This window comes from Mesoplodon bidens (genome assembly GCF_964165515.1).
Source record: "Mesoplodon bidens genome assembly, chromosome: 1".
NCBI lineage: Eukaryota > Metazoa > Chordata > Mammalia > Artiodactyla > Ziphiidae > Mesoplodon > Mesoplodon bidens.
Window position 1 is genome coordinate 189,200,535 of NC_138176.1, and position 21,475 is coordinate 189,222,009.

The 21,475-nt window shown below is 42.6% G+C and overlaps 1 protein-coding gene across 1 annotated transcript in view; it reads right to left on the reverse strand.

Annotated features, from left to right (window-relative positions):
• The window catches only part of TMEM150C (transmembrane protein 150C), a 98,539-nt gene extending 79,633 nt beyond the window's left edge, over positions 1-18,906 (reverse strand). The window contains exon 1 of the mRNA XM_081239974.1: positions 18,842-18,906. The gene's annotated coding sequence lies outside the window, so the exon portion shown is untranslated. The remainder of the gene's footprint in view (positions 1-18,841) is intronic.
• Between the last annotated feature and the right edge of the window lie 2,569 nt (positions 18,907-21,475).

A 21,475-nucleotide genomic window follows, 5' to 3' on the forward strand; every position in this document is an offset into this window, starting at 1 on the left:
GTGGCGCAGTGGTCGAGAGTCCGCCTGCCGATTCAGGGGACACGGGTTCGTGCCCCGGTCCGGGAAGATCCCACATGCCGCGGAGCGGCTGGGCCCGTGAGCCATGGCCACTGAGCCTGTGCTCCGCAACGGGAGAGGCCACAACAGTGAGAGGCCCGCGTACCGCAAAAAAAAAACAAACAAAAAAAAACTGTGCCTAAGTCCTCTTTGCAATCTACGTAATAACCCTAAAGAAAGTTAGTTTTATTTGAAGGTTCACAAAATAATCATTCAATATCTCTACCTGTTCTTTTAGTGGTCAAATTAATAAAGAAGAGATTATCATTCACTACTTGGGAGGCTTCAAAACTGAAGGGTATTTTCTTTAAAGGGTTTTTTTTTTCCCTTGTGCATTATATGTTACGTACTTTATTCCCTTTTGTTCTGGCTAATTTCCTCTGGGGAAATGCCAACCTCTGCAAAGCTTTGTGGTTATTTTGAAGTACCCATCAAAACCTTCTTATTTACATGTTAAACTTTATTTTTATACTGGCATAAAGACAGGCTGGTATGGTAAAATAGTGGGCTAGATTTGAATCACAGCTCCGCCTCTTTCACAGTGTGCTCCCATTTATTTATTTCTGAAAAGTAGATTAAAATATCTACCTCAAATATTTGTTGTGAGGATATAGTAATATAATTATGACCTAGCACAGAGCTTAGCTCATACTGGAAACTTAGTATGATTTACTGTGTTTATACATTGTACTTTCTAAGCTTCACCTTCTTTCTCTGTATTTACCCAGTATGAGTATGCAATTATTCATGCTTATTTAATTCAATCTCATATTATCGTTTGACCATAGTTATTCACACATGTCTCCAGTGTTAGGCTGTGACTTCTTAGTGGGAGAAGGCAATGTTTTACTCATCCACTTGTTCACACAGCTCCTTCTAGCCCAATGCTCTCTGCATTTCAGATGCCCATTGATGTGAAAGAAAAGAAGAAAAAGAAGGAAGAGAGGGAGGAAGAAAGGAAGGAAGATGAAACTGATTCTTATGACATATGTAGTATGTTTGTACTCTAGCAATAAAATTTTATTTCATTATATCTTTTATTTTATTATTTATTTATTTATTTTTGGCTGCGTTGGGTCTTCGTTGCTGCACGCAGGCTTTCTCTAGTTGCGGCGAGCGGGGGCTACTCTTTGTTGCGGTGCACGGGCTTCTCATTGCGGTGGCTTCTCTTGTTGTGGAGCACGGGCTCTAGGCATGTGGGTTTCAGTAGTTATGGCTCACGGGCTTACTTGCTCCACGGCACGTGGGATCTTCCCAGACCAGGGCTCGAACCCATGTCCCCTGCATTGGCATGCAGATTCTTAACCACTGTGCCACCAGGGAAGTCCATTATATCTTAAGTTTAATAAAATTCTAATATTTTAGAGCATCTACTAAATTAGTACAGAAAAGTGAATTGACATGTACAAATCAGACTAAATCACTGAGGAGCCAAAAATAAGCCACAAACTAATCTGTCCACAACAGTTATTGAATTCCTACTATGTCCTTAAATGATATCAGGGTACTGGCTCTTCATTCTATTGCCTATCCATGGTTTTTACGGAAACAGCCAAAGTCTCATGTATTATAAAAGTCAAGAAATAGAGACTTATGAGTCCCATACTAGCAATAGTAGCCCTGCCTTGCTCAACTATATTATTTTGTTTTACTGCATATGGTCTGGACTCCAGGGCTTTATATATAGGCAGTGCGGTGTAATTACAGCTGCCAAGAGGAAAAAGTTAAATTTTTTTTTTTTTCTTTTTTTTTTTCTTTTTTTTTGCGGTATGCGGGCCTCTCACTGTTGTGGCCTCTCCCGTTGCGGAGCACAGGCTCCGGATGCGCAGGCCCAGCAGCCATGGCTCATGGGCCCAGCCGCTCCGCGGCATATGGGATCCTCCCAGACCGGGGCACGAACCCGTATCCCCTGCATCGGCAGGCGGACTCTCAACCACCGCGCCACCAGGGAGGCCCAAAGTTAAATTTTTTAAAACTTACACTACTAAGAAACTAGTACAATTTTCCTGAATGTGTAACTGGTAAGCTTATAATAATTTTAATATTATCAAGTTAACATCTGAGTCATTAATGAGAAGATACTAATTTTCAAAATGGCACCTAAGAAAGCTCTATATTAAATATAACCAAATGTAAAAATACAGGAGAAGCCAGTTAATGTTCAGGAAGAGATAGGGTTTATGAAAAAGGGGGGTCTTAAATCCATGGGCAAATGTACATAAATAGAACGGGCAGGGAGGTCATTTCAGTGTGGGGAATCATGAAAATGAAAGAAAGACAAGACTATACCCAAGTCAGTGGGCAGTAAAAGTCTACATTAGAGAGGAATTGGAAGTAAAACATGGACAGATAAAATGGGCTCAGAGGGGACCTCCCTGGTGGTGCAGTGGTTAAGAATCCACCTGCCAATGCAGGGGACACGGGTTTGAGCCCTGAGCTGGGAAGATCCCACATGCCACGGAGCAACTAAGCCCGTGTGCCACAACTACTGAGCCTGCGCTCTAGAGCCCGCATGCCACAACTACTGAGCCCGCGCGCCTAGAGCCCGTGCTCCGCAACAAGAGAAGCCACAGCAATAAGCCTGAGCACCACAGCAAATAGTCCCCGCTCGCCTCAACTAGAGAAAGCCCGTGCACAGCAACCAAGACCCAACACAGCCAAAAATAAATAAATAAAGTAAAGAAATTTTTTTTAAAAAGGGCTCAGATTATGCATGGCCTTGAAAGGCAACACTGGTAGCTTGGATTTGGTCCTATAATAAGATACTATCTCAAGAGGGTTCCTGGGCTGGGGAGACCTTACGAGAGTGAAATAACGGCAAGATGAGGCAGACAGCACTGCGCACATGAGGCTCTAGTGGCCAAGAGGCAGGAGGCAGGGAAACCAGAGTGGAAACTACTACAGTGTCTGCACATATGAAATCAGAATTATTTAGCATAATCTTAACAATCTTTACTGCCTGGGAATTGACCAGAGTTATTTCTACATAGCAAACAGTGGAAAAAGAGAGCAGGCAGCAGTGTCAGGCCAGGGCAGCCAAGGTCAGGCCTTCTCTGAACTTACACTTTGCATTCAGGTGGTCATGGGTGTCACTAAAAGGGTCCAGGTGAAAGTCACTGTAAGAGGGCTTTAGAAAATGTAAAACGGAACTGAATTACCACTAGTTAAGATAAGAAAAGACCCAGTACTGGAAGTATTTCAGTGTGTCCAACACTTGGTAAGACATCAATGAAAAGTACTACCTTTATGTGAATAGCAATTTTTAAAACCCATTCACATGTTACATCAATAGCTGGTATGTATATAGCAATTACTGTGCACAGGCACATCTAATACAACCCTAGGAGGTAGGTACCACCATCCACTTTCACAGATGCCCAGAGAATAGTCACTCACCCACCATCACTTGCTGGAGCCAGGATTGGGACCCAGGGGCTGAGCTCTGAGCACTATACTCCACTGCTGCTCATCCTACCTGCTCTTTCAAACAACCTATAAAGTAAGTAAGATGAATCTGCTTTACCTGACAAATATTTATAGAGTTCTTACCTGTCAGGCCTCATCCCATGTATCAAGTTTCCAATGATGGTTGAGCCACACCACCCCTACTCTGAAGAAGCTTACAGTCTAGTGAGCAAGACAGACAAACCCACATTTTATTGATGAACAACAGAAACTCTAGGCTTCCATAAATTAAATAACTTATTCAAGCACACAGCCACCTAGAGGGTGGTCAGGCCAGAGCTTAAATGCTGACATTTACATCTCCAAGTCTAATTCTTATTCTGAGTAATGTTGCTACTTCCTTTTCTGGCCTACTGGGAAAAACAAAAGAAAACAAAACAGGGACTTCCCTGGTGGCGCAGTGGTTAAGACTCCACACTCCCAATGCAGGAGGCCCAGGTTCGATCCCTGGTCAGGGAACTAGATCCCATGTGCATGCTGCAACTAAGAGTTCGCATGCCACAACTAAGGAGACTGAGAGCCACAACTAAGGAGTCTGCGAGCCGCAACTAAGGAGCCCGCCTGCTGCAACTAAGACCCAGGGCAACCAAATAAATAAATGAATATTAAAAAAAAAAGAAAGAAAACAAAACAACAATATCATAACCAGGACTATCTAATCTAACCAAACTCTACAAAAAGAGTCTGATCTCGGTAAATGGGAAACATTAAACTAAGCTACTGTGATTCTGATGCAAACAGCACAGACCACCTATGCCAATAAACTACATATCATTTCAACAGCTGAAAAACCTATCATTTCAAACATTAAATGTCCTGTCATCAATAAGTTTTGCTAAAAATATTTCAGATACTTTGGGTGAATCACTTACATTGGGCCACTGTTCTCAAGGAAAACCAAGATAAATCCTTGTGGTCTGAGATGCTGAAGATGACCCCAAATGATTCAGTTCCACAGTAATTAAAACTATTTTTCATTTTTCCTTCTGCTCTTTTAATGCTCCCTAAAGGAGGCCTAGAATCCTTTTTTTATATGTAAGAGAATTGTCCCAAACTACCTAACTGTACTGGTCTGCAAAACTTGTTTTACCACACTTGGCCCATTACAGCTTTCAGAGTGAACTACTATTACTCACCATATGACTTTAAGCCCCTCTTGGTCCAGGCTTAACTGGCAACATCAAGTGCAGCAAGGATTCATTAGTTGCTTTTACCCACAGGATGCTTAAACACAGCACTCAAGCCATGCCAGTAGTAGATCTTTTTGCTTCTTTTTTATTTCTCAAAAGGATCCTGATTGGGATCAACCATACATGTAGTGTAGGTAGCTAGTCACTATCACATGAATTGGAGGGTGACAGTAAAGGCCTCCCATGCCCCTAAATAACCCCTATCCCAGCCTGTCAAAGTAGCTAAATGTACGGAAGAGAGGTTTGATTACAAGGAGCTACTAGGGTCATTAAGGAGGTTGACAGGTATTTACCAAATGTGTGTTATGAGCCCAACACAACAGGAGACCAGGCGTGGCCCATGTGACCAAGGACAGGGGCCAGAGTTCACCAGTATCATTAAGATAGAAACGTAGTACTTCAACTAATTTTAATATCTGATTTATTTTTAGTAAAATGTAAAGTATTTTCACATCTTCACACTGCTCACGCAAGGGGCAGCAGGGTGTAGTGGAATGAAGGGCCTTGGGGGAGGTCCTCCACTTCCTCTTCCAGCCTCACTTCCGAGCACCCAGTGAGCCAGCCCCTCTGAACAACCAGTGGCTCCCCAAGCTGCCCAGCTTTGTTACCCAGGCTCTGAGCTACGGGCTGCAAATACAAGGATGACTACACAGTCCCCTGCCCCCAGGCCGCTCACAGACAATCACGAAACAAGTGCAGCACCAGATTGGTACAGGGATTAGGGAGCTTTGAAAGGAGGAAGCTAACCCAGCACGTAGGGCAGGGGGAGGGCAAGCAAGGAGGAAATGACCCTGGGCTGAGTCTTCAGGGGCGCGGAGTCTTCCCATGCAGCTGTGGTGGTGTGCGTGGGGCAAGCAACCAAGGCATCCAAGCCCTGTGCGTACAGGGACCAGAGTTTTGTGGTGCTCAGAGCACAATGGGTAAGGCAGTGAGTGGTGAAGGATGAGCTGAGGAGGAGGGCAGGTGCCTGGCTCAGGGCTGACTACGCTGTAGCTGATGCAGAGTCGCAGAATGTCTGGTTCCTCGTTTGGCATTTACACCAGGGAAGTGTGCTCATTGCAAATACTGTAGAAGGTACACATCAGGAAAAAGAAGATGAAAAGTATTCGAAATCCCACAGTTTAGAAATAACCACTGTTAACATTTTCACGTACAATCTTTTATATATGTGTATGTGTGTTTATATATTATATATACGTACCTATACTAACAAATATATTTTTCTTCAAAAATGAAATCATTTAAAATGTGATATATACCCACAATGGAATATTATTTAGCCTTAAAGAGAAAATTCTGACATGCTACAACATGGATAAACCATCAGGACATTGTGCTAAGTGAAATAAGCCAATCATAAAAGGACAAATACTGTATGAGTCCACTTATATGATGTACCTAGAGTAGCCAAATTCATAGAGACATAAGTCAATGGCAGTGGCCAAGGGCTGGGGGAGGAAGGGGAAACAGGGAGCTATTGTTTAATGGGTACAGAGTTTCAGTTTTGTAAGATGATAAGATTTTTGAGATTGGCTGTACAACAATGTAAATATACTTAACACCCCTGAACTGTATATTTAAGAATAGCTAAGATGGTAAATTTTATCTTATGTGTTTTTTTTACCACACTTAAAATAAAATATATAAGTAAATAAAATATAAAAAAGAAATTCACTTGATAAAGCTATTTTAATACTTTTTCCACTTATTTTTGTGATCACTTTTCCATGCGAGATACATACTCCGCCATCAATATTTCAGATAACTGCATAGTATTCTATTGCAGAGATCTACCTTAATTTATTGAACCCAGGAGAATTACTTTTTAGGGTGGAAGAAACCTGCAAACACTTGGCTGATAGGAAGCAGCCAGTGACACTTGGCTGATGAGATGGAGCCAGTAAAGAGCAGAGAGAGATGCAAGACCACAGAAGAGAGAGGAATATTAATAGAGCAAAGGTTCCAAAGAAGGCATGAGGAGATGGCATTCGGGGTTCAAGTAATGGGCTAACCTTAAACATGGGGAAAAATGGATACCACATCCTCTGAGGAAAGGAAATGAAGATGGGTATGAATAGATTTGCATGTATAAAGAAGACTTCGGGAAATTGAACAAGTCAAGAGATGACATCTTAATGAAGATAAAGTGGTAGAGAAGTAGGGTATGAAAGAGTTGGAAGGATACATAGCTATGTTCAGAGAATAAGACACCGAGGTTAAAATTTCTGAGGTGAAAAAGTACCAGCTGGACGAGGATCTGGGTGGAGGGTTGAGAGTGAGTAGCTGTGGTTTAGTGCCAGAGAACTCACTGAGGAGGTTTCTAATGATTCTGAGGCCAGATTCATGGTCAGATCATCTAGGATGCCACCTAGATGATCTGACTAAGGGTTATGATGACAAGAGTCAGGAAAGGGAGGTACGGGAAGACCAGGTCTTCAGTTCTTCAAGAAACAAACGAAAGTGACTGGGAGCTGGATGGGGAGTAGTGATGAGAAAGGGTGAGAGGTGGTTTACCACATTTAGCCTCAAAGTTGAGGATGACAAGCCTTTTCATGCAGTGACCCATAGAGGAGGGTGACAGAGCAATCAGCCAAAAGGTGGAGAACTTTATTAACCATGGGTCCCCTGGGGTGAAGAGAAAAAGAGTGGGGGAAAATCAACAGAGGACCGGAAGTGAAAACGCTAAGAGGGAGCGAAGATACAAGATATGACACATATGGGTGGCGAGGTAGGTATGGGACGTCATGTCAGCACAAGTTATGGTCCTACAGGAGGCAGAAGGACATGGGGTTAGGGACATAGGTGGATGGCCAGGCTTGAACAAAGGAGGGAAAATGACTGCAGAACCCAAGTCCAGTCTTCGAAAAGTGGCAGGAACTGCTACTAAGTTTGCAGAGGGACACAATGAAACTTCTGGTTCACAGAGTACATTTTCCAGTATCTCCAACTTCCTTACCATAACTTATTTTTCTCCCTAGCACATTAGCCATACACTGTACTATTTCCCTGTATGTTTTTGGTCGGTCTTCTCCACTAGAATACAAAGCTCCCTGAGGGCAGGAATGTTGTCTGTTTGTTCACTGCTCTATCACCAGCACCTACATCATGTCTGCACATAGCAATGACTCAATAAATCACACTTGTTGAATGAATGCATGAATGAATGAATGAATAAATGAAAAAGGCCAGTTAAGACAAGGATATCCCATGAGGTTTGCTAAAAGGGCAGGGAGGGTCTTCGCCAGGAGGCAGATATCTTACAGTGGTCAGTCCTGAAGGGATGGAAAATGTCGGTCAGGGCCTCCTCCCAAGCTGTATCTGCTCTTGTTTTTCATTTCCCCCTCTTCCCGTGACTACTCCTTCTGATCCTTCAAGGCTCAGCTTGGGTGTCACCACCTCTGGGAAGCCCCCCCAGTGTCTCCTCTGGGGTGCTCTCAAGGCACCCTATGATTCTCCTATTACTATGCTTACACCCTACTGTATGATGACCGTTTACATGTTGGTCTCCCCAACTAGACTGAGCAAGAACAGCGTATCTCCAACACCCAGTAGGGACTCCATATACGTGTGCCGAATACACAAATGGAAAACACTGGACGTTTGAGTTGGTCAATAAAAGCCTGTACTCTTCCTTCTTTGAAGCTCAACCCTGCCATACACGAATTTGTACTTTGGCACCACTGAACAAGGGGGCCCCTGTTGCCACGGCAATCAGGTGGGAAAAAAGCTCAGCTCCCAAAACCAAAGGTAAATTGGAGTCTTTCTGTTTAAATAAGAGGGGTTCACTGTCTTTCATGTGTCCATTCCGCTGTCCATCTGATCCTGGGCATGCCTGTGATACTCTGGTAGTGCATCATCAAAGTACATGGATTGCCTTGCCCACCTGTGATGCTGCCCAGCTAACAGAGTATGATACAACACCCAGTGAGCTTTGTGAAAATGTCTGATTTAACTGATCTGGGGTGCAGCCTGGATTTTTACAGATTTTCAGATGATTCTATTGCACAGCCAGGGTTGAGAACCTCTGCCCTCTGGCTCTTTGCCATTTTCCCCTGACTTGTGGTCAAGTCAGCAGCTCATTAAGCACTTCTTCACCCCAATGTCTGCCCAAGCCCTCCATGGGCAAAAGTCAGTGGTTGTTTGAACAACCCAAGGGGAGGGTGCTATCCCTTAGGACTTAATAAAAGCCAAATCATGCAGTTAGCTGTGAGAAAACCAGAGCTGGGTGTTCAAGCAAAAGCCACGCTGTCCAATAACCACACGTGGCTATTTAAACTTAAACTAATCCAAATTTGAAATCATTTTAGTTAAAAGTCCAGTTCCCCAGCTGCACATTCAAGTGCTCGGTAGCTAGTGGCTGCTGTACTGAACAGTTCAGAGATAGAACATTTCCAACACCATAGCAAGTTCTGTTGGACACTGCTAATATAAAAATATCCTTTTCTTCTGAAAATAATCTGGGTGCTCTTATTCATTTTCTTCTAATCATGGGCAAAATGAGCCACATGGTATGCAGAGGGTGAACACACTGAATCTCTGGTCATTTTTTCTCAGATGACTGATGGTGACTCTTTACCCCTTTTCGGGAAAAAGAACAAAGAAAGGAATTCTATGCTATCACGAACAAAAATTTTTCTGAACAGTCTCATCTATGTATTAGGGCAGCAGTGGCTTCCCGACATTTTTGACTGTGTGTGACAGTAAAAAATATATTTTCTATCACAACCTTGTATACAGATATACATGTATATAACAGAAATTACAAGTTTTACACATCAATATTTATCCTTACTACATGTTTTGCACTTGGATATTTTATAATTCTATTATATTCTATTTTCTGTTTCATTAAAGAAAAATAAACCTACTTAACACTTCTCATTGCTCGGGTGGCCTATAGCTTGAAAAACCACTACCTTAAGATAGAAGTTGCCCACACAAAACTGAGACTCAATTTCACACTGTAGAGTTAATAGCCAGCTAGATAATAAATAGCTAACATTTATTGGGCACTTACTACATGCCAGGCATTGTGTTAAATGTTTTATATTCATTGCCTTATTCAATTCTCATAGTAACTTCACAAAATAGTTGTCCAAGAACTATGAAAGGGCTGAGATTTTACTTGCACAAGTTAGCCTACCACAGTTTCCTGGCTGCTGGCAGAAGACGCAAGACTTCTGGGTCGGAGACAAAGGACTTTATCACAGCAACAGCAGTAGCCAGAGTATCAGCATTTCCTTGCACTAGTTCCCCAACTCCAATTCCTGTAGGGCATCAAAAGAGGGCCATGTAACTCCTGCACATGCAGTGAGTAGCATTAATGGAGAGGAACTCAGCTGCAAGAACTTAAATCTATTATATTGGATATAAGTATGCCTGCTCTAGGCTTCTGAGGGCAACACTATGTCTATCATCCAAGACCACTTACTACACAAACGTCCTTAAAAAGACAGTTTAGACTGAAAGGTCAGTCGGTGCCTCTCTTTGAAAAACCTGTTGAAATGCATGGGGCACATGGAGAACTGTCTCCCAACAGTAGGTGCCTTACTTATCCCCATTTTGTACAAGAGGAAACAATGACTTAAAGAGGATTAAGTAACTTATTTAAGGTTACACAGCTAGTGACCCAGGTCTACATGACACCTAAGCCTAGGCTGATACCACCTTCTTTCATAGCCAATGGACAGTGAAATAGGAAGAGAGCTGTCATCCATTTAGTCATTCAGGTATGAAATTTGTCCCTACAGAAAGCAATTAGCCACATATAATTTGTAATAGACCATTTTTTTCACATTTTCTTCAAGAATTCCATAGGAAGAGTATCAAATGAACAGGGGTTGACAAACTTTTTCTACAAAGGGCCAAAGAGTAGAGATTTTCAGCTTTATGGGCCACATGGATTCTGTTTTAATTGCTACTCAGCTCTGTGGTGGGAGTGGAGAAACAGTCACAGGTAATACATAACCAATGGGCATAGCTGTGTTCCAATAAAACTTTATTTTCAAAATAGTTTGCTAACTCCTGTTCTCAGATAGCCCAGTGGGATACCAAAAAAAAAAAAAAAGCATAGTAATTTCTACACACAAAAACACCAATGATTTAATTGGAAAAACAAGGTAAATAGGCAACAACCAAGAAAACCAGGAGCTATATGAAACTGAAGTGAATCTAGGTTCTATGTCGGAGTCCTGTTAAGTCAGCCTGGATAAACAGTATGTCAAGAACTAATGTAAAATATTCATGGACTAAAAGTAGAATGGAGTCTACACATCATCTCTCTGTGATGACTGTGGTCATACCAAGACTCTAAGAAATAATGTGACTTCCAAAGGCTTTTTCTAGCTCGTAGATGCTCAGTAGGGGAGCAGTTATCCAAAACAATCCTCTTTAATTTTCCACGTGATGACATGAGTTAAAACCTATGTTATGAATAAGGGGAAAGTAACAGTGAAAAAAATGTTACTCTGGGGCTTCCCTGGTGGCGCAGTGGTTGAGAGTCTGCCTGCTGATGCAGGGGACACGGGTTCGTGCCCCGGTCTGGGAGGATCCCACATGCCGCGGAGCGGCTGGGCCCGTGAGCCATGGCCGCTGGGCCTGCGCGTCCGGAGCCTGTGCTCCGCAACGGGAGAGGCCACAACAGTGAGAGGCCCGCGTACCGCAAAAAAAAAAAAAAAAAAAGTTATTCTGGGCCCGGACCATTCTAGGGATTTCATAAATATTGCCCAATAGCTAATAAAGAATACCATTTCTGAATTGCCAAATTTATGGCTCTGTAAGTGAACACTCACTTGAGTCAGTGGCCTGATCTTAAAAAAAACACGACGTGCCACTATTTGACCACAATGGTATCCTTCCCCCAAATCAGTTACTGGAAAATTTTTGTCTTTATTTTTACATGCATACATATATAATCAAAATTTTGTTTATTCTTCTTTTTCTAATTCTTTTAGGTGGTACGTTAGGTTGTTTACTTAAGATTTTTCTTATCATACAATCAAAATTTTGGTATACAAATGGCTACCCACTCTTTTTCATATAATCAATTTTTATGTCACATATAAGCTCAGATTAAAATGGAAAAACACCAATCAAAATGTCATAGAAAAGATAGCTTTCTCAAGAACAATTCTATTAGCTGCTAAAATTACAGGGAGATCAATATGGTTCTTGTAAACACTGTGCTGTCAGCGACAAGACTGGCAAACTTTTCAAAAGGACAGACTTTTGAAGTCTAGGCTACATGGGAACATAATACCACAAGGAAGAAAAACTGTCACCCGTAAATTAATATTCCTGCTACTGCATGTAGATATATTTTAGTTACTAGTGTTTCTATGTAAATACACTTTAAGTTTTAGTGAAAAGTAGAACTTAGAAATTCCAGGAGATATATTCCCATTGAAACTCCAGGACAATTACATTACAGAATTCTAATTCACAAACACTCCAAGTTAAGTAAAAAATTATATTTCTATTTGGATTGCTTTACAATGGTATCAATATCTCTTAATTAACACCTTTTCACTCATGAATCAATAGAACAAAAAATAATTTGAGGACTATTTTATTAACCAGCCCACTTAAAAAAATACACCACCTATTTTAGCTATGTACAGTCAGTTTTAATTTATGCTTTAAAACTCCCAATTATTACCATTTAAAATATTTCTTTGGCAGCTAAGTCATCATAAGTGTAAAAAAACCCAGGAAGATATCTACTTTGTTAATAAATGAAATATTTGATGAATAATAAGGTTATGTTTGGAGACATTTATGTTTACATTCAGTTGAAAACCACTATAATTCATTATAATTACTTCATTGTTAAATAACAGCATTTAAACTACAGGCTAATTTCCACTACTGCCATAGTTAATCACAATTACTTCCTCTTTTTTTTACTTCTTAAGCTCTGTCTACATTAGTCTAAAAGTATTACATGACTTTCAATGTTTTGTCAAAGACACTTCATCTCACTCCTTTGCATTCCACAGATAGAGTCTGTATCACTGTCCTCGGATATGGATGATTCTGAAGGCTTGAGCAAAATCTGCATATCTTATGAATTTTTAGTATGTTAGACACAGCCTCTGTACTTTTTAAAGAAGAAAAGTAACCATGATGACAAGCTGTTGCCTTTTTTATTCTAACTGACAAAGTCTATGGACAAGTGGTTGCTCACATTTAGTTTGACCTTTAAGAAAAACTGAACTCTGCTTCCAAAATGAAATTAGTTTTACTTTCCAGATTGCACTGGGTTGGGGCAGGGAGACTCCCAGCCTCAATTTTAAGACATCTCCTTTTATATGAAATTCTTGAAGCAACATTGTTTTCCACTTATCATATTGAAAATAGATCATGAAGCATCAACAGGCAGAAAGTGATTTTGAAAAACAAATAATTTAGAATGAAGTAAAAAGTGGGGGATTTATGTGACGGACATACCTATTTAGACTTTTGTGACTATTAGCTACAAACCAGTATGCAGAAGTTAGGAACTGGTCAGGAGGGAAGGAAGACTGAGCTCTTAGCCTCTGGGACACTTGGGTTTCTTTGGGCCCCAGGCTGCCTGTCCAAGGGCATTAACCTTCAGAGGCCACAGGCTGGCAGCAGTGAGGTCTCGTCCAGCCTAAATGTGCAATGACTCCCCTCTCACTCAGCAGGCCTCATCTTACACAGAAAACAACTGTCATCAGCTCATGTCCACACTTCTGCAATGCTGTACAATGTTTGAGTCTCACGGGTCTGCAGATGTCCATCTATGTATCACTATTGCATTGCAATATGGGAGTTGAAATTGTTGAACTTGTGGGCTCGGTCAGCAGACTGCCCAGGTTCAGCATTTAGCATGGAGTCCTGTCTTAGATCGGTGTTTCCCAAAGTGATTCTCAAGCCTAGTTGCAGAGGTAGTATTTTACATCATGATCCAGTAAACACACACACTTATGTAATAAAAAAACGAATAATGACCAAGTTTATATAGTGCTTACTGTATATGGAGAGTTAGAATTGGACCCCAGGGGTCCTGTTTCTGTAGTGCTTCTTGACCACCACTCACCACTGCCTCGTGGCCTTGCACTTGCATGCATGGGGGAACCAAACGTTTGATCAAACACTAGTAACCCTCACTAAGAGGGATTCACAGTGATAATTCCTATTCTATTATATATCCCATCTCATTAAAAAAAATGCTGATGCTAACCTGTTAAATTGATTTCATAACTCAGGACATATGGTTTGAAAAATATTATGATAAGTGTTGTATGCAAAATTTTTTGAAAAACATCAACAATATAAAAGTGAAATAAGTATACGTATCTCATCTTAGAGACTTTACTATGCTATAGTGCATCGTAAATCTCAAAAAGAAGGCAGGGGGGTGGGGTGGTGGTTAAATGGAATAGTTCTTAAATTTACTCAAGCATCTCCATCCCCTCCTGGAATGGACACTAATTTGGGAAATGTTATCCTATAGTGTTAACACCTTAAGGGCAGAGACAATTGGGGGGTTAATTTAATTTATATTTTAGTATGCACAAACACCTTTGACAAATTTTCAAATAACTGATTTAGGGAGACTCCTTCCCGGAGAAGGTGAACGCCCAGGACCGCGAGCTCTGGCCTGGGGAGAGGTATCCCAGGTACCTAGGCTGGGATACGTAGGTGAAGGAGGGTCACTCACCCAAGAAATATGAGACAGTGTCTTGAGAAAAACTCTAATTAAAAATGTGTCCCTCTTACAAGCAGCTCATGCAGCTCAATATCAAAAAAACAAACAACCCAATCCAAAAATGGGCAGAAGACCTAAATAGACATTTCTCCAAAGAAGATATACAGACTGCCAACAAACACATGAAAGAATGCTCAACATCACTAATCATTAGAGAAATGCAAATTAAAACTACAATGAGGTATCACCTCACACCAGTCAGAATGGCCATCATCAAAAAATCTACAAACGATAAATGCTAGAGAGGGTGTGGAGAAAAGGGAACCCTCTTGCACTGTTGGTGGGAATGCAAATTGATACAGCCACTATGGAGAACAGTATGGAGGTTCCTTAAAAAACTATAGATAGGAATAAACACACAGACCTACTAGAGCATGGACTTGAGGATACGGGGAGGGGGAAGGGTAAGCTGTGACAAAGTGAGAGAGTGGCATGGACATATATACACTACCAAACGTAAGGTAGATAGCTAGTGGGAAGCAGCCGCATAACACAGGGAGATCAGCTCGGTGCTTTGTGACCACCTAGATGGGTGGGATAGGGAGAGTGGGAGAGAGGGAGATGCAAGAGGGAAGAGATATGGGAACATATGTATATGTATAACTGATTCACTTTGTTATAAAGCAGAAAGTAACACACCATTGTAAAGCAAGTATACTCCAATAAAGCTGTTAAAAAAAAAAAAGTGTCTCTCTCAATGGTGAAAATGATGGCTTTAATGAAAGCCAACTTAATTAAAAAATTGAAACAACATAGTAGATGTTAAATAAAATCCCATTCTAATGGTTTTACTAAAATAAAGGTAGGTTATTTTTTAAGTGGATTTGTTCATCCATAGGGGCTGGGCTAGGTGGGAGGTTCTGGGTTGAAGGCTAAGGGAAAGAAACCAGACAAGAAGGGCCCGAGAAAGGCAGAGGCTTCAGCCACTCCTTGAGGGGCACTCACTTGTCAGACTTTTCATAGGGTCTCTGCGAGTGCAGGAGAGGTAGGGGGGCTGCTTGTGCCTCATCATCAACTTCCTGCCCCTCTAAATCTCCCTCACTTTGAAATACTGAAAAGTGCAGAAACAGACTCTAAGAATGAATGATTCTATAATGTGCAAAAGAGCAAATAATAAAACAAGTTCAAGAACACAGACACATGGGGCCAAGCATCTAAACAACTCTGGGTGATGCTTATTTTTGTGGCTACAGATATATGGAAATTTAAAAGGGAAATTATTTTTAGAATAGAGTTGAACTTCAGCATAACACACCTTCTTCAGAGTAATTGCAACTATTTTTTCATAACAACAGGGTTACAAAGTGAAATCTTAATTCCTAGTTCTATCAATGCCAATCTCCACTTTCTTCTAATTAAGGATAATTGCCATTAAGTGCTATCTCTGCAGGAAATGGGTGGGGAGAATTTAAAGCTGCACAGTCCAGTATGGTAGCCACTAGCCCCATGTGGCTGTTTAAATTAATTAAAATTAAATAAAATTTCAAATTCTGTTCTTCAATTACGCTAGACATATTTCAAGGATTCAAGAGCCACATGTGGCTCATGGCTACCATGTTGTGCAGATTATAGAACATTTCCATCATTGTGTGAAGTTTCATTGGACAGTGCTGATCTAGAGAAAGGCCATTCACAGATGCTAAAAAGAAAATTGTTCATTTCTCCCTTCATCTAAGAGTTCCAAGTGCTACCTAGCAGAGCTGGTTTGACTTAGAATACCGCGGGGTTGAATTTGAAGGCTACTGCCAAAGATTTCATTATTATTTCAAAATAGCATTGCAGTTGGCCAGTGTAAAATCTCTTTGCATTAAGACTTTCCATTGTCACAAGTTATCTTTCAAAATCCAAACATGCCAGGAAATGATATTTGGTGATAATAATAACTTGTTTAAGTTCCACTAATTTATGAGCTAGTGCTTAGAGCAAATTATGAAAAAAACAACATAAAGATATATGGCACCATCAGCTCCGGGAATAAAAGTTTATAGTTAAAATAAGTAGGGATGCTCATCTGTTGTTGCCCTTAGGATAAAGAAAATATATATTACACACCTGGGTCTTTTCCTAGCTTTTTCATGAACTTAGACTCAGATTCTGTAACATTTGGTCTTTGTATCACATTTTGAGAAATGTCGCATATATATCATTTGAGCCTCACAGCACCTAATCACTGTTATAGTGTGGATTCTGAATGCTGTAGATTCTTCTTGTGAAGGGGAGGATTGAAAGGTAATACATTATCTTGTCAGTGTCTGTTTGCTTAATTGTTTACTGAACTGATCCCAAGTGGCCAGATTACATTGAAACCAAATGGCTAGGATTGCAGGGCCAGCTAGCTTTTCGTTCTTCATGACTTCAGGCTGCCCTGCTAATCTGGCTACTGTACTGCAGAGGTGTGTCTAGGTCACAGGGGAAACAAAGCAGGAGGACACACAGGAGTGTAAAGTCAAGTGCTGTCACTCTTGATGAACACAAAGCAGATAAAGTGAGTACAAGAAAACCCTGCAAGGTCATAGTAAGCGTGACTGTGGTATTTCTAGAACAAAGCCTAAACATAAGGCATTACTATGTTCATGCAAAAAAAAAGAAAAAATTACTCCACAGAGTAAACTATCTCCCCGAAAGCAAGCAACCTGTAAAAGGCATTTGATGAGAAATATATGAGTTAAGTAATTGCTATAAGGACACTTTAAGGTCAATTTAAATAAGACAAACAAATTTCCTTCAGCTAATGGCAGATTATAATAAACATGCGTTTCCCAAACACTTTAATATGTTTGTTCAATGTCATAACATCTACCAACTGTCATTATTGTTAGCAAAACTTCTTTATCCTTTTATTTACCATGTCCAGTTTTTGAACCTCCAACTTGGAGAGCTTGCAAAATATTTATTAAGTACTGTATAAATAAAAGACACCATTAAAATTCTTATGCTTATGCCTTTAAGATTAAACTCACATTTCTAGCTCATTAAGATATGGTAGCTATAGTTAATCGTAGAAACATGGTGTGTCTGGGACGCACAGAAGAAAAAGTTTGGGATTATTTAATGCACGAGAGCTGAGAATGTAAAATTCTATGATCTGCAAATACCACACATATGAACCTAACAATTTTTCCTTGAAAACTTTAAGTAGGTCAACTTATTAACTGTTACCATGGAGTTTATACATCCACATTTGTCTATCTTTTTGATGAACTGCAGAGTTACAACCTGGAGTTGTAATGGAGTTACAACCCTGAATTATTTAAAAATCTGCCTTTGATTCAAGCAGAGAAATGAAAAAGCAGAAACTAATATTACCGTTTAGGCTGTGTTATTGTAATAGATCCAATAACTTTTTTAAAAAACCCATGTTATTAGTATATTTGGTTGCCTAACAGGACCTCTCCTGGTCTCCCACAGGAAGTGGGACCGCGTTCACTCCAGGAGAGGGGTTTCCATCCCAACTGGGCTGTGTTCTCACATTTGTAGTCGCAGTCCTTGGCTCAGCCGTGAAAGACGGTCTGACCGGAATAAACCTGACCAAAAAAATCAGGGAAGTGTTTGGGATATAATAAAGTGCCGTGCAGGTAGGGGTGGACAGAGGAGAGGGGTGATTAGAGAGAAAAGGAATATGAATTTAGAATGGGAAAAACCCGCTCGTTCTCCATTTGATTCCTTTAAGGAGGAGAAAATCACTCGACAAGGGCTCTCTCCATAACCTAAAGCTAATCACTCTTTTATTGCAATGGATGGTCAAACAGCCTCGGTCGGCCGCCCACTCACCGGCATCTCGCCGGAGAAACTGAAAATCCCATTTCTTCCCAAGTGTGCACCCAGGAGAGGAAAGCGAGATTGTTCATTTACAGCGGAGGGCTGCGCACAGGGCAAGGCAAGTTAGTGCCTCCCTCCCGGCTCCCCTGCTGCCCCCGCCAGCCTGTCTCGGCTAACGGGAAAGTGAACGGCGAACGGCAGGGAGACCGGGAGGCCAAACTTGGGGTCGTTTCCGAGTCCCCCGACAACAAAAGGCCTGGGTATCGGATGGGTCGGCGGGGGGCTGGGGGGACACCTGTCAAAGGACGGGATCCGAACCGCAGCGGGCGGGAGGCGCAGGGGTTCGGCTGACAGCACTGCGGCGGCGGCAGGGACTAGGCGCGCCGGCGGGGACTCCGGAACGCCGCCAGCCACCGCGCCTCGCTCCGGGAGTGCATCCGCGGGGGCTCGGGAGGCGGCGCCGCGCCCGGGGCGCTCCGGGGCGGGGGCCGCCGCCGAGCAGAGCTCCGCCGCCGGGAGGACCCCGCCGCTCGTTCCGCAGCCCCCTGTTCTCCGCCTCCGGGCTGGGCGCGGAGCCGAACCCCACGTCCCTTGGCTGCCCAGCGGCCCCGCGCGGAGGAGGGGGCGCCGCGCCTACCTGCTCCGGTGCGGCGGGGCCGCGGTCGCCTGGCGGGGCCGTGACCTGCGGCGGCGGCAGCGGCGGCGGCGGCGGCAGTCGCGGCGAGGAGGGCGCTTCCTTCAGGAAGGGGTGGGATCTGCCCGCCCGCCGCGCCGCGGCCCGCCCCCGACTTATTCTGGGGTCCCGCTTCCAGGCCTCCCGGCCAGAGTGACCCCCTCCACACCCCCGCGGGGCCTCCGGCTTCCACCACCCCTCGGGGCCCCGCATAGTTACCCGGGGCTGGAGCCGAGCGGGGACGGTGGAACCGCTTCTTTCCAAAGCCTTTGTGAACGCGATTGCCTGGCGCTCGCTCCTCACTCAACAAAAGGAAGGACTGAATCTGGGATCCTCTGCCTGGTGGTTATTTATTCCTGACCTGTTGTAACCTGCTGGTCGGCTCCCTTCTGTCACCACACCTAGGGTTTTTGCACAGAGCAGCTAAAACTCATTTTCGTGCCCACTGGCTGAATGCAGTTCTCCGCCGCTCAGCGCTCTCCCGCGGTTTTCTTTCATCGTGAAGAGCAAACACAGGGCCAACTTCTGACCCTGGCAAGAGCGGAGACTCCAAGGCCGCCCTCCCAGCGCCAGGTTGCTCTCTTCCTGCCAGTGTCTCGTCTGAGTCTGTTATAAAACTGCACTCATCGGCATCTGAATAGCATTCCCCACCGCAGACCGCAGCCAATCAGTGGCACCATGTCAGTGACTTCTGGCAGCAGCGTGGATCAAGGCTATTTTTATCTCACGCTCACTGTTAACTTCTCTTCCAAATACAGCCTTCCGTGGCTCCCACGGGAGGACCTCCTTTATCCACCTGCCTTAGGCTGACCTCCATTCTTTCAGGAGGGGCCCCTACCACACCTGCCTCTTCTCATCTGCTGCCTCTCAAAGCTCACGGTTCAAATTCTCCAATTCAACATTCCAGAACTCTTCCTTCCCCCACGATGTACTATTCCCCCATAATACACTATTATGTGTGTACTGATATGTTTTTACTGCTTTCTCCTGGCTACTAGACTGCGAGCTTCTTGAGGCCAGGGACCTGGCCTCTTCTGTTTACCTTCCCTTCAGGTTAAAACATCTGGTTAAAACAGCAAAAACAAAAACTTTAATCTAGATCCCCTGCTGAATTTTGTGGAGGATAGCCTATGCCCATTCTTTCTGAGGAAAGTGACTACTGCTTTCATCAGATCCTCAGTGATCTGTGACTCCCCAGAGCTAAGAATTGCTTGAGGCCAGTCGGGGAATGAACCTCAGCTCTGAGGTGAGGACCGCCCCCCCGCCCAGTTCCATCCCTTCTATACCATTCATTTCTCTCTGTGATGACCGAAGGCACCCTCTAGCTACACCTGCTTCCAGTCCACTCTTTTAAAACTTCTGGATTCATACAATTAGTAGTCCTTCTTAACTCTCTGTGTGTACCTGAATCACCAGTGGGAGCTTTAAAAAATACAAATGCCTGGGTCTACCTCAGACCCCCTAAGTCAGAACCCGAGGGCAGGGAGTGTTGAGCAGAGAGGAGCAATCCAAACAAGGGTATTTTTACAAAGAGTCACAGGTGATTCTGACATGCCCATGACTAAATCACTGCCTTTCTTGGGAGAAGGGTTCCCTATTTGTAAAATGTCCTTACTTTTCCTTGTCTTTATGGAAGGACTGAGAACCCTTGCACTATGTTAAATTTCTTTGAACATTTCATTTTCACTCAGAGTCAGGCCCACTTGTGTTTAAGAAATAAACTTGAATTTGTGAAGATAGAAGGCTCGGTGTCAGCAGTGCTAAATCATCGCCACCTTCATCTCTAAAACGTCCATCCAAATCAACTCAAAGAGTGGAATAAATTACATTCCTGACAGTGATATTGACAGCTGAAAGATTATGTTAAAGTCCCAGACACGAAGGAGAGTTGGTTGTTATAAACAGATTCCATTAATGTCATGAGACTTCTAGTGAAGCTTCAAGAGAACTGAAGACAAACTAGATATAAGTTTATCCGTGCTTTGATTTTTCTTTTATTGGTCTTGGTATCCCATGTGTTAAAATTCATCCACGATGTACTCAGTACAGTCTTAGATATATTAAATCATGTATGGATGTAAGAGCAAAATACTATCCTGGAGCTGGTTCTCTTTTTTAAAAATGTATATAAAGATCTATCCTGTATTCTAAAATGATCTGTTGACAATGTTCCAAAATGCTTCAGGCTTTGAGGAAAGGGCCAAGTACAGATCAAACAGGGTTTAAGACCTGGAAATAGAGGCCAGCCACAGACTTGGTGGGTAGGGTGGTGATCAGTACGCAGCGATAGAATCATTCCACAGGACCACGATGAGGCACCATGATTCTGACACCATGCTGCTCTACCAAGTCCACCGACCTAACTCACAGCACAGGTATCCCTCCATCTGAGTAGGGGTGGTGGCTTTTCTGATATAAGTGAACTTGTTACCCAACTGAAACCACTATAGAACATTTAGAATCACAAAGAAATTCTATATTCTCTCATTTTCTTTCTCCCTGCAGCCACTTTATTTAAGATTCAAAACAGTTCCTTTGTTCAGCTGGCAAAGCAGACTTGAGAAGCACAACTCGTAAATAACACTCCTGGGTTTCTGG